Below are 12561 nucleotides of genomic sequence, written 5' to 3' on the forward strand. Positions count from 1 at the left end.
GCGTGTACAGCAATTATTACGCGTAGTACTAATTGCATCACTTTATTAAGAAATTTATGAACAAAGTTTAACTATTAAATGGAAATTGTGTAATTTTTATGAATAAAAATTTGAATTATCGGTTATAACTACTCCACTTAAAAGAATTATTAAATTTTATGTTCCATCTATATATTTGAAGAATAAAGTTTAACTCCATTTTTCGATTGAAAAGAAGTAATGATATAATTTATTATTATTTTTTCAAACTTTTGCCTCTAAAGAGGCGAAAAAAATTTAAATCTAATTTCAATAAGTAAAAATAAGGAAATAAGTTTGTATATTCTGTTTGCAGTGCGGCGGTTTATAATTTCATCTTCTTGATTTATTAAAATCATCCACAGATTCTTGATGTTCCAAGATCACTATTTTAATTCTTTCAAGGTGTAAAAATATAGCAAAGATAATAATGAAATGAAATCTAATTTCCGTAACTTATTGTTAGACAAAGAAATAAATCTGTACATTCTATTTGCAGCTTCATCTTTTTCATTTATTAAAAATCATCCATAAAATTCTTGATGTTCCGAGAAGATTGAAATCGCTATTCTAATCTTCTCGGGATATAAAAATATGGCAAAAATAATAAATTAATTCACATATAAAATAAAGCAAAATGTACTCTTTTAAAAAGAACGTTAGATTTTAATAAGCGATAATAGCACATTCGTCGAAATCAATTCGAAATGTATAAGAAACCGATTATTCGCTTATTTATGCCATTTTACGTCAAATATTTTTGTAGGCGGTTAATTTGTTTGAAACGCGGTAGCACCGAGCGCGCGAGCGCTCGCTTCGCGGCGCACGACGGGGCCAATAGCGTAACAAGGTCACCGCGCTATACCATTCGGTCGTTGATACTTGAGCCGTAAGGTGTTGCCGCGCGCACCGCTCCGCGCTTCCGTGCGTCATTATCTCTCGGAACGTGATCGCGACAAGTCTGCGAGATGCAAAACGGTAATTCCTTACGAATGGGTAACCAGTAACCACTGTCAGTTGGCGCGATACGTTTCGAAGGCGCAAATCCCGCGAGCGAGATGGATATTGTTAGGTAACCTATATATCGCGACTTTCTTTAAGTGACTTCCAAGTGCTACTTGAAACAGTCGATCCGCGCGCTAATTCGCTTTCGCAATCCGCAGAGCAAATCCGTGCGATTTATTTGTCGTCAGACGTTAGATATCTCGTAGTGGCGTTGCGTTTCTGGTTTGCCTTCGGATAAGTTCGTTATTTGTAGAAAGAGACTCGTGCAACTCCGTTCGTCGCGGCGCGACATTAACTCCCGGAGTACGGCGACGAGCGCTGCGAGATACCAAACGCGAGCGGTTATCCCGCGGTTATCCCGTCCGCGCGATTATCATTTATTTGCAATATGTTAAATATTTCATAACGGCTGGCACAGAGTGTCAGAGCACTCGGTAACTTGCTTGTGTTCGCGGCGTTTACGCGGTAACCTTGTTTACGGCGGGCGCGGGCGGGCGCTCGGCGAGTCTCGGGACAGCGGGACTCGAGCCGGCATGGCAGGTAGCGCGATTATAGTCATTGGCTCTCGGGACGTGGTCGCGACAAAAGCGTTAGAAGAGAACGCCCGACGCTTTCGGATTACGCACGCGAATTGCCTGATTCTGAATGATTTAAGTAACGGGGCCGTGACGTATCGATCGTCCGACAGTAACACGTACAGGTATTTCACGATGTTTGTGCGTTTTCTGAATGTGTATCGTGCCGGTGACAGATTGGGTTAGGTTAGGTTATAATTTCTGCTCTCCACGGAACGCGATGAATTTATCGTGCGGATATTAGATCGTATCCTTTTTGGAGTCGCCGTATCTTAATTCTGTTTCAATCAGTGCGCGATTCGAGTTGCATTTTCGCGTGTGAGTGGTAATAAGTGACTGCCAATGAAGAGACAACGAGCAACGGTGAAATCTGAGGGGAGGCGGAGGCCTGGGGAGGCATCGGGCGACGGCGGAGCAACCACCGGGTAAGTTTGTTTATTATCTTATTCATCACGCTGGTGGAATTAATCGTTAATTACGTTACTCGCGGAACAATTGTTTTTTTTTTAAATATTAATTATCTTAAAAGCTACTTGGATATATCTTAATTAAGGTATATTTTTACTTTACAGTTCAATGTAGTTGGCGTTACATCTCCGCTGCTGCGCATCGTAAATGTGAGTTTGACAAATTGTTTTATTTTAATTATTTATCTTGACTTGAGAGGTAATAAATTTGTGATATTTGTATGTATCGAATACTTATATATAAGATGAATATAAATATATATATATATTTACGTATAAAAAAAATATTGTAATTCAAGCAGAAAATCTCATAGACTTATTGCCCTCAAATAGAAGGGCTATGACAGATTAGAATATACATTTAACCCTGAGATGTGTGATCGAATAAAAAGAGTTATTATGTAGGTAAAATATGCTTGATAAAAAGTAATAAGTAATTATGATCTAATTTTCGAAACAGAAAATTGTATTTTTATTATTTATACTTTTTATCATGCATTTTATATACAGATAAGATTTTCAGGAGATAGTTAAGAATACCACGAGGTGATACGTATGATTAACAATCTTATTTCGATATCTTATATCAAATATATTATGCCTACTTAAGTTTAAGATTTTATGAATTTACTGCATAGATAAATAGTAAAAAATAAAAATAAAGACATGAAGTTGAATAAAACTATAAAAGACATATATAAAATATTATTGGTATTTTTATTTTACATATATAACTTTACTGAAGTTTCTTCATGGTATTTATTTTTGACGACGAATACTGAATGTGAAGAAATGCTTTTGTATCAATGTAATAAAAATAACTTGATATTTAAACAACATAGGGAAAATATTATAATATTTAGATATGTTACTTTATTTTCTCTTTTCTCTCTTTTTTAAACAGTTTTTAATTAAAATCTAAGACTTGCGTTTGGCCTTTCTATATCTATCCAGGGTAAATATCTCATAAAATACCATAGTAAAAAAATATCCGTTTTTTAAATATGTGAGCGATACAAGCATAAATCGGACAGAAACTATTTTATAATCACGTAGCATATTCCAACTGATTTATTTAATAAAAATTGCACTAGTAATTATTATTATTTGCATAAATTACATTTTTTATTCTAATCTTTCATAGCCTACTTCATCCATGAAATATTTAATTTTATTTTATTTGAAACAAAATGACACGAGAGCCGATAAATATTTTATCGTAATACAGGAAAAATTTTTTATATAAATTATCTTTATAATACGTAATATCTGAACACAAGAAACATAAGAAACATAATTCGAATTGTAAAGATTGATATCAAATATTGATATTTGAAGCGTTTAGAAGTGAGCGTAACCATTCTACGTGATATCTGGGCTAACTTCAAATGTTTCTAACTCTGAAACCAATTGCAATCTCGACATTTTAGAATTTTCGTCTCTAATTAATTTTCGGAATACGCTATTCAAATATTATACGGTGATATTAATAGACGGGATTTTTTATGTACACACTTTGTTAATAGGTTTGTACTTTCTTGAAAAAGGAAAAATTGGGGTTTTCTTAAGAATATATATTTTTTTTCGACTGCACATCCCCAACACAGTAACAATTTTTACAGCTCGTTAGTCTCGAAAAATAAATCATAGGAGAAATCGCGTTGTTTGGCGAATCGCTGTTGTTATAAGCAAAGAGATTCAGCTGATATAAATCGCAGTTATTTCGATGAATAGTTTCCGAGCTCGCGAAACGCATTCCCAATGTTTTCGGCCGTGCATTCTACAGTTCCGCAATCGATGGGAGTATCGCCGCTATACACCCCGCTATTGTTCCGCGAATAAATCCCTCTCGCGAGTTACAATGCAAAGGTAATATGAAACTCATTATCTAGGAAACGCGAAACTCGTGAATTAAAAGCTATTTTGCAGAGTAATTTGATATGATTCATTGTCGATTACGGGCAATTAACTGAGGGCGAAGAAAGAGACGCGGGTCAGGATAAATGTATATGTATTCGTAATGCGTAATTAAGATATTTATTATGCAAAATGCTATCATGCAACGATAAACATGGAATTAAAAAGTCAATAATATTGACGTGAAAATTACGCGGAATCTATAATACACTGATATTTTAATGAACATTTGGATGAACTTCACGTAAACTTCGCGTTTTTTCGTTTCGACATTTGTAGATGGAGGGTCGTATTTGACCTGGCATATCTCGCGATGAAAAATTTTGCTGGGGCAGCATGTGTTGCTGGCACGGTGCGTTTAATAGCCTCCATTATTATGGTGAAGGGGAAAAACTGATGTTCTGCGGCCGATAGATAACCAATTTGTCTGTTCGCGTTCCTCATTAACTTCTTTAGCTCGTGTTTTTCGCTCGTAGAGCCTTGGAAAAATATTTTTCAAATATTCTGAAAATATCGTTATACGAAATTTTATTACAAAAGCGGCGATTAATTAATATACCTTTATTTTAGTTTAATATGTTTAGTACCGAACAACACAAATACTTGCGTTTTACTTTAATTTCTATCATAATGATCTCGTGGTACATTTTTATTTAATGCATACATTTTAATTAAAATAAGATTTTTTTGATTAGTATTCGATGCAGCTGTTTTAATTGCGAAATGAAATCTCTTCGTTGGTTATCTTGTTCGTTTACTTGGCATACATCTATCTACTTCTATTTATATTGCCGATGCTCGCCTTACCCTTTATTCATCTGAATATTCGCGTTCCTGTCTACTACTCCCGGGAGTGTTGTTAAAGACGTTATCGTCGTGTAAGCGTGTACTGGTCTCTCGTGTCTTTGCGCAAAAAGTTTCTCCTGAAACGCTCAAGATACGCTCCAAGTTATTGCGAGTTAATATTTTTTTAAGTGCATAATGACAGTCGGTATGACGATAAATATTTATCACTCTGTTTCATTAGCGTAATCCATAAAATTAAGAAGTTACGAACGGCACGGAAATAGCTCCACGTGGAAGCGATTGCGGTAACAATTCTTTGTCAGGTTGCAGATAATTTACTAGTTCCGCAAACTTTCTTCGTCTAATATAACCGGTACCTTTTGAAATTATAATATTATGCGATTTTTGAGGATTTTGACAATTTATGAATGTTATAAAATTGTGAAATTTATAAACGCTCTCGAGTTTTGTAACCGATATCTAATAATAGCCTCGTTTATATGGCTGATAGTTAAATGACTACAATAATTAAACCGGCAATAATTAACCAATAATTAAAATTAAAATTGATAAGCCGGTTAAATTACTATGTTTGCGTGTATGCGCTAAAAGCGGCGGCAAAGCAATCGATCGCGTCGACCTAGCGCGCGCGGAGTTACCTTTCCAAACGCGCGCAATCGCCGATCGCCGCTCTCGTAGTGGAAACTCAATTTTTAACGCCGCCGGCAAAATCCGATCGCGTCGGACGTATTAATTTCGCGGCGCGATATACGCTCGTACAGGTAAATCACATTTAATCGAAATACGAAGAGCCGTGACTTCGGTCGAGTTCGTGACGTTCGTGCCGCCAGCTTCGCGCTCGAGTATATTTGTACGGCCGCGATATATCGCTACGACCTCTCGACAGTTTTAAGCCTGGATTTCCAGCGATAACTAATGACGAGATCGCGTTTACTCGAAGATTATTGAATTATGAGATCGCCGGACGAGTGTCGAATCCGAGGACAGAGAACTGTTCCTGTTGCATTGAAATGGCAAAACGAGATTTCAAGATCTGCAAACAAATGTGTCGCGATCGTCATGTTAAAGATTCTTCTTGCTATCGGGAAGAGGGACTGAATACAGAGGAAAGATAAGAAAAGGAGGAAGTTGAAATGCAAATGTAATAACAATTAAATAGCGGATGTAATATATTCCTCGAACGCGCTCTAATAACAAGTAAAATTGAACGACCGGCGTTGCAACGTTCGTGGAAATTATTTGCCACGCAACATATAATAAAAATGTCATTATCTCTCGTAGTCGCGGACATCTGCGACATAGTTTTCCGCGTGTGCTTTACACACATTAACTGTTATCATAACTTCGAACGTGATAAAAACCGAATTTTAATCCCACGTAAATGGAATTACGAAGCGATGAATTTTTTTAATATCTCTGCAAGTGCAAATATTTTTCAGTTGGTTTCCATCATTATTGCAAATTTTATATGAAGATTATCTCACATTTTATATTATTAATATTATGTTATTAATATTTTATCGAAATATGATAGATATATTAATACCGTATTTTAGGTCATTAAAACCCTATAATGTTTTTGCAAAATGGTTATTTGAAATATATATCCGTGACCGTATTACATTATTCGTTGATATTTAACAAACGAATATCTGAAATGTCTACGCATATAACCACAACTTTGTCGAGCCAGCTGTTACATCAGGTGGTTGTAAAAATAAAAATGTTCTTAGAAATAACCTGCGGCAATAACTGAGTTAGGTTAGGTAGATCCTCCGTAAGCTTAATCTTAAGCTTAATTTCGTTTCCGGTATGGAACGGTCGCGTCTTAAGACGTCTTGTGTCTCCCCATCGAAGACGTATAGCGCCATCGCGTAGCGCCATTAATTTAATATTTCAAAGAAGCGATATCATCCCCTTAAAAGTAATCGCCTCAATTTCTTAAAGTGCTCGAAATCTAAGAAATATTGGACTCAACCCACTTTCCAAAGCATTCTCGAAGAACTATTTTCACTACTAATTTTCCGGAAATGATACACACATGACATTTTTCTAAAGTTCAATGATGAGTTGAAAGTATTGCATGTATAATGTTTTACGGAAGTAATGCCACTCCTTTTATATAATGCTTTGGCTAGATAGATTAATAATAATCTTCCAATTAAAACATATAAATTGCGAAACCGATTTGTGCGGTCCAAGCGTCGCTGTCGGTGGGCTAAATAATTAACTTCCAATCCTCGCGTTTGCAATTAAGCCGCGCTTGCCAAATGCGCGTTGCGCGGATTCACTTCAGCTCTCGTCTGTGCACACGTAGAATATGCGCTCAGAATTCTGCGCGACATCAATTCGCTTCAACCCCCCGTGGGAGACGTGACGTGTTTTTCTTGGATCGCTTTAAAGCGGCGAAGTGTGTTCCTCGCGACACGCGATCGACGTAGCCGGGACGCAGTGGTATCGCGATACAACGGCGGGTTCTCTTATACGTCTCTCCCGTGGCCAAATCTCCTCGTGTAGATGACATTCGGTACAAGGATGCGCCGAGTTACGGCACGATGTGGTAATCTCGCATCACGATCTCGTGCCAAGAATTGAGTCACCGTGTCGGGCGCCTGTCTCCCCTCGCCTACCATTTTCCTTGCCTATGTGTGGCTTTTGTTCGTCGCACATGCGAATCGTACACGTGTAAATGCGTATTTTCGAAACTCGTCATCTTCCAAGTTAGATGCATATGCCATTAATTCGTGGGTTTTGTTTTTCTTAAGAGTCATTTGTTTATTAACGACAAGCTATAAACTTGCTTGATATTATTGAGCTAATGATTTTTATCATTTATAATAAAATATATTATCGCCATTAATAGAATATCAAATTGAATAGACAATGTAGGTTAAATCGTTATTATATCGTGATAATCATTTTGCATAAATTAATGCAAATTGAAAGAAAGAAATTGTAAGAATATGAAATTAATTCTTCGTGGTTGAAAGCCACCAACTCCAAGTCATTATGTTAATAGAATGTATGTCGTATATGTTAACACACGACTACACGACGTTAAAAAGACTTTGCTTCAGGCTATAGCGTTTATTAAATGAAACAATGGAGAGGTTTGCGACAGTCATTCCCTTTTTGAGTTACGGAAATGACCGGAGCGTAATGCACGCCTCGTTGTGTCGCGAATTATCGCGCGTCTTGTCTACTCACCCTCTCGCTTTCTCTCTATGATCTACGTCTAAAGTCGTGCTTGTAGGCGACACGCGACTAAGATTCATGAGGTCGGCGCCGAAAGCATGAGCTTACGTCTGGTTTGCGCCGAGTCGCGACTACTTCTCTCTCCGAGCGGGAATCCGGTCGGCACAGTTGACGTGGACAAACGAGCCCTCGTTACAATAAAGTTACGGGTAACGGGTAAGACGACGGTGACGTTGAGGACGAAGACGCGAAAAACGAGAATCCATTCTTCCGGGCGAATCGTTCGGACCTGTCAGAAACGCGCCAGGGGCGACGTTCGTTTCGCATTAAATTTACTGTTCGCGTACACGACGGAGCCTCTGCGGCAGATGTACGAGGTAATTAAGCCTCGGGTATGCTTTTGAAAATTATACTTCGTCTGGCGGTCAATATTATCCTACGCGATTATTTGTTAAAAACCCGGCGTCGTTTCTGTACCTTTTGAAAAAAATCACTCGACACGTTACCGCCCACGTTGTTAACATTAATTACACGCTTTTAAGCAGCCGCGGCACTCGCGTTTTCTCTCGCGAAACTCGAGAAACTACGGAATATTATCCGAGCGTCACCAGTTTCGCATGATCCCAGGGTCGGCTGCCCGCTAAATTACGTCGCGCGATTTCTTTTTTTTTTTTGCGACGGCTTTTAAAGTTACGCAAATTTTTAACCGCATTTACGTTGTGAGCGGCAAATTACAGCGCATTTATAAAGGTATTTAAAGTGCACAATCGCGTTTCCGAACGTTTTGCACGCTCTCGACGTAACGACTTCATTTACCGTGCGTCCGAAGTATTTCTAAAGTGTGCACTTCACACAGCAGACAGGGTTTCTGACTGTCTGCTGCATGAAGGAATAAAAATAATTTACTTGCATTCTTTTCACGCGTGCACGTACGTTCTTTGAATGCTTTTCTTAAGGCGCGAATGTTGAATGACATGTAACGTTAACTCACGTCAAATGACCGCCGCAAATATATTCGTTCTCGCTGATGCATGTAAATTTATAGATAGGTGATTCTAAAGAGGCTGAGATTCTTTTCTAGTTCTTATACACAAGTTTAACGGGACCGTGAAATCTCCATTCGTCTCATGCGTTTACCGACATTTTGTTGCTATCGATTCTTCTCCTTGGCTAGATCTTGCTTATAGATTATGGCATTACTAATCAACAAAATTAATGCTATTGTAGTATATTGTTCTGTAATTTTTTGAAATAGTATAGAATTAATAATCTGCTCAAAGGCCTATAGGTGCGATGCAAATGAAATTTTCGTTTGCATGCTCTCTGATTATCAAATAAATTATATAAAACCACAGAGAAACTTATTTTACTTTTATTATTAATAAAATAATCAGATCTCGCACAAAGGCGAGGAATCCTACGTTTAAAGAAAGCTGAGCAAAGAAAAGCATAAGGAAGAGAAGGGACTTCGGGCCGTGGGGCGTGAAAAAGGGCACGATGAGAAAAAGGGATTTTCCTCTTTCTCGAGGCTATTCTAAACAGAGAGACCACCGAGGACCGAGCGGAAACGCCGTCGTGTGGGTACAGAGGAGACGCTAGACCCGTCGATTGAATATTTTTACATGTATGAGATTTTTATTCTCGCGATGCGATTGGCCGAATCGCGCTTTATCCCGCTCTACATCCCCTCGTCTCACCGTTTCACGTCAAGCAAGGATGAAAAAATTCTAGATCCTTTGACTGTAAAAGAGGGATGCGCCACTTGGTTTCCGGAAAGAAATCCTCGGCGATTTACGCTTCGCTCCGCAAAAGAGGACGATCGTCGAGGATATTTTTTCCAGATTATCGGATCTTGCGCGACGTAGAACTTGCATTTATTGTTGGCACACTTGATTTCTCGTTTATGTCAGTTGCATTTAATTTTATAATATGTAATTATTATATGTGTTGCGTTAAATTAAGAAGTATTAATGATATAACGATGTCGCGAAGGATACATTCCCCTACAATATATTTCAGTGAAATTAGGAATAGACTTCTTTCTTACTCTCTTTAAATAATTTCTTAGAATTTCGTCTGGAGATATGTCTTACTGCTCTTATCGTTATCCTGATGCGCAACATCGCGCAGCTCGAAAAGAGCACGGCAAATATAATATCCGACAATCCGCACGCGCGTGTTCCATATTCTCTGTTTACGGTGACGTTTGACGTTAAGCGTTTTATAAGTTCCGCGATTGCGGAAAACGGTGGCATCGTGTTCCACTTCCTCCTAGAAGCGTATCCTTCAGGCGCAGGTCGTACGATCGCAGTCGTAGTACGCGTAACCTCGGTCTCCGTTTTCGCTCGTTTTTCCTCCCTCGGGTACCTCTTTCCTTCCTCCGTCTTCTCCCGCTCCTCTGAGAATCTCCTCGTCCTGCCGCTGCGCCGCGTCGTCGCGCCCCGCGTTCTACCGCCTCGCCACTCGTTGCGAGGATTATTGAATTTCCTGTCATTTCCAGAAGAAATACGCTCTATTTACTTTGGCGGGGTATGAAGGTAGTTTTATTTGGTGCGGATGTGTGAGAGAAATAAGAAATACACGGAGGAGCCGCAACGAATCAACGGCGGCGGTCTTTCCATCTCGACACCGCGCAATTCAATGGGTTCGGCGTATTGGTGCTGGCGATGATAACGCTCGCAGAATTGCGAAAACCGCGTTAGATAAGACTACACTTCAGAAATCGAACGTCGTTTTTTAGTTGTAGATATCAATTATCAAATTTCGATTAATATTATTTTTAATAGTTAGTAAAACTTGGAAAGAGACAGAAACGCTACTTTTTCTCGGAACAAAACTCAAGGAACAAAAATTGTATCTTTTTCTTACGAAAGAGGCATAAGTTTGGCCATAAATATTCGCCCTTCTATTCGCAAACCGCAGAGCAGACCGATATTAGTCGTTCTAGTTCCGAGATATCGATACATTTAGCGAAATGTCCTGCCTTATACATATAACCGACTCCCTCGACGGACGTTTCTCAAAAAGCCGAGATATCGTGGCGCATAATGGCGCTTTACGCCCGAAGTTTGCGCCCTTCGCCGCCTTCCCTTCGCCGCGCCGTCGCCTCCTCTCCTGCCTGTTCCTCCGGCACGTGATTGCAATATTCCTCATGGGTGTCGGACGCGGTAGGGAACGACCTGGCACACTCGCATATATGACAAGAAAGGGTCAGAAAGAGGGCGAACGGGTTCTCCTTCCCTTTTCTCCTTCTTGCCGCCGTCACCGAGCACGAAATTCGTTCTCCGCCGTCCCCGTCCGGTCCCGTCACCTTCCGCATATACGGACCGGAAGCGGGAAGCACACGGCGAATCCCACCGCCGCGATTCGGAGCACGTACGAGGAATTTATTCGCGCGGAGGCAGGTCGCGTATGTCGCCATGCTCATCTCCGTCCGAGTTTCCGGATCCTCTCCCTTTCCTCCGAGTTTTGCCGGTTTTGACGCGATATGCGGCCTCGTCGCATCGCCGACTCGTCCGCCAACTTTTGCTTCCCGGCCTCTATACTTTCCATCGAACTTCGATGGGAAACTTCTCTAAACCCTCCTTCCTTTTTCCCCCTTTTCCTCGCCGGTCGATCAATGGATATTTAAACGCACCGGCTTATCGAAATACCGCGTCTTCCTCGAGGCACCCGAAGCCGTTAGCTCCCTTCAGAAGGACGATCGTTGAGCCCATCGTTAATATCCTCCGCTAATCCCGTGATTTTGCCCGTTATGTTGAATAAATTACCCTCTTTCGCACGCATATCGAGGACAGCTGCTTAGCATTTAAGTCATTGACGAATATCTTTATCGTAAATGGATCGTCTTTAAAAATAATTCAAACGTGATTGAACATAAGATTTTAGATGTGATCTGCGAAAATAAATCTAATAAATGATTGTTCCAGATGCAGATTTCCAAGAATTATTATACTTCTCAAACTAAGATTTGCACATATATATTACTTTCATACTGAGAAAGAAAAGAAAGGGATTTATCACGATTTCGGAGAATTAGTATAAACTCTGCATTACACTGCAAATCCAAGTGTGTTATTTTAACTGAAGCTCTTCTTACACATTTCTTGCCGTTTTAAATGACGTCATTTAACACGGTTAAACGTATTAATACGATTAAATGTGTTAATTTAACACGCAACAAAACATGTAGCACGAGCTTCAGTCAAATGTGTCATTTTTAAACGTTTATGCGTGTAGAAATAACACACTTGGATTTACAGTGTGTAGTATTTTTGTTTTATATGTAATCGATATTTCCCCTTACCAGCAGGTATGGTATGTTGCCCTTCGCTAGGTACGACATTAATCGATAGGTATCTCGCAGTTACATGACATATCTCTATCCGACGCGGAAAATTACGGCACGGCGGACGTTTTACTACAATACCGAATAACGCGAATGATTTATCAGCGGCACGCACACACATGCCGGGAAGTTATTGCCGGGTATTCGTAAATGTATGCTAATGGCCGTAATCGAAACCTATGATTTTTCGCTATACTACGTGTGTTGCGTTATTATATTTTAGCCCGAT

General features: G+C 39.4%; 1 protein-coding gene across 9 annotated transcripts in view; it reads left to right on the forward strand.

Annotated features, from left to right (window-relative positions):
• The window catches only part of LOC139768339 (uncharacterized), a 391369-nt gene that overhangs the window by 178989 nt on the left and 199819 nt on the right, over positions 1-12561 (forward strand). Inside the window, exons 1-3 of one of the 9 annotated variants that reach the window (XM_071698428.1) lie at positions 893-996; positions 1890-2023; positions 2171-2215. The exons of 7 other annotated variants lie outside the window; for them this stretch is intronic. The gene's annotated coding sequence lies outside the window, so the exon portion shown is untranslated. Of the gene's footprint in view, positions 1-892; positions 1091-1889; positions 2024-2170; positions 2216-12561 lie in introns of those variants that run through there. One more of the 9 variants, XM_071698427.1, reaches the window with a different exon arrangement.

Source organism: Temnothorax nylanderi, unplaced genomic scaffold (genome assembly GCF_030848795.1).
Source record: "Temnothorax nylanderi isolate EJ_2023f unplaced genomic scaffold, tnyl_v1.0 TNYL_tig0015_pilon, whole genome shotgun sequence".
Classification (NCBI taxonomy): Eukaryota; Metazoa; Arthropoda; class Insecta; order Hymenoptera; family Formicidae; genus Temnothorax; species Temnothorax nylanderi.